The following is a 1746-nucleotide window of genomic DNA, read 5'->3' as shown; positions in this document are numbered from 1 at the left end:
GAATGGGAAAAAAAGCTTACTTTGGAGGGATAAAAAGATTGTCTTATAAAAGAAATGCTAAGAGATCAGCTAAGTTTGCAAATGTTTAATTGTAGTATAGCCTATTGTAGTATAGGAGACCATGTAAGTGGAGTGTGTTAAGCAAATGACACCAGGATGTCAGGAGAATTGATCCATGGGGGAGCATAAAGACAGGTGGCCAGAAACCTGCCCCTAGGTAAACAGAATACCAAGAAGGTCATCTAGGGGTCAGGAGAGCTAGATGAAAAAAGTGTTTTCTTTGCATCTAATGTAGACCTATAAGTTTAACCTAATGTAATGAACAGACTCATTGGAAAAGACCCTGATGCTGGGAAAGATGGAAGGCAGGAGGAGAAGGGGATGACAGGGGATGAGACGGTTGGATGGCATCCCCGACTTGATGGACATGACTTTGAGCAAGCTCCGAGAGCTGGTGAAGGACAGAGAAACCTGCTGTGCTGCAGTCCATGAGGTTGCAAAGAGTCGTACATGACTGAGCGACTAAACTGACTGACTGATAATTTAAACCATGAGTAGTATTTTTAACGGGACAAATGGATGATGATTTTGTGGTAATTGGGACAAACGATAGTTACAACTTTTTTTTTTTCCTTTACCTTGGGATACTTACACCATTATCTGCCAAAGTGATGTTCTGGAAAGAAAGACATCCATATAAAAGTAAGGGAAAACATGTTTGAATAATCCCTACCAACTGCTGAAAGCATGTCCCACCCCTATATATAAATTCTTTTAATCAAAGCACACATCAAAATGAAACTAGAATGTGACAATCTACCAAACAAACACATGCCTTGCTTAACTAGCTTGTCAATCTAAGGATCCCAACAGAAGGAAGCTATTTAATCACGAAAAGGAAGGAGAAAGGTCAAATTAAAGTGTTTTATGCATTATAAAATTATTATGTTTGCCAATATTACTTTGCAAGTAAAGCTTTGTAGACTTTAGAGCAGCCAAAAAAGTTGCAGAACTAATTTAACATTTCTCCCCAAAATGTTGTCAATAATGGCAACAGTAAAAAACTAAAGGCACATTAAAACTGAAGAGGAAAAGTTAAAATTTTACATAATCTCCTGCTCGTTCTGCCTCTATAACTCAGCTTGCTCCTTGCAAAGTTGGATCACATAGGTCATGTAGTCTCAGAAAGTGGGGACTTAAAATACTAGCATCGGGAGCTTATCTCACTCACCCTTGTCCTGCTCTTTGCAATTGCCTGGCCCCTGCAAACCTGCTTAATCATGCCTGCCTGTAAAGGTCAGGCATTCCCCTCCCGATCTTGACTGCTGTTTCCATGCACATGAAACCCCTTACTTTAAACCAGCCTATTAACAGCTAGGGTTGCCCACCATAGTATGTCTATAAAAACTCTGTAACCCCTTTGTTCAGGGCTCAGAGCTTAGAGTGTTAACTACTCTGGGCCTGCCGGCGTAATACCTGAGTTCTCCAACTCTCCGAGTGTGGTGATTGGTTTCTCTGTTACTGGTTTCTGCAACATTTCTGGAGGCCCCAGCAAGATTCCAACCACACCAGCCCCTTGAGTCACTGGACAGGTGGCTTGGCCAGGCTGGAGTGAAGGAACCCCAAGACAAACAAGGAGGCAAACCACCTGATGGTATTCCAGGTTCTCTTTCAGACCAGCGTTCCAACACTATGGACAGCCGAATCCCAACTGGACTCATTGGAGGAACAGACCAACTGACCAGC

Source organism: Budorcas taxicolor, chromosome X (assembly GCF_023091745.1).
Source record: "Budorcas taxicolor isolate Tak-1 chromosome X, Takin1.1, whole genome shotgun sequence".
NCBI lineage: Eukaryota > Metazoa > Chordata > Mammalia > Artiodactyla > Bovidae > Budorcas > Budorcas taxicolor.
Note: the sequence above shows the minus strand (reverse complement) of the source record.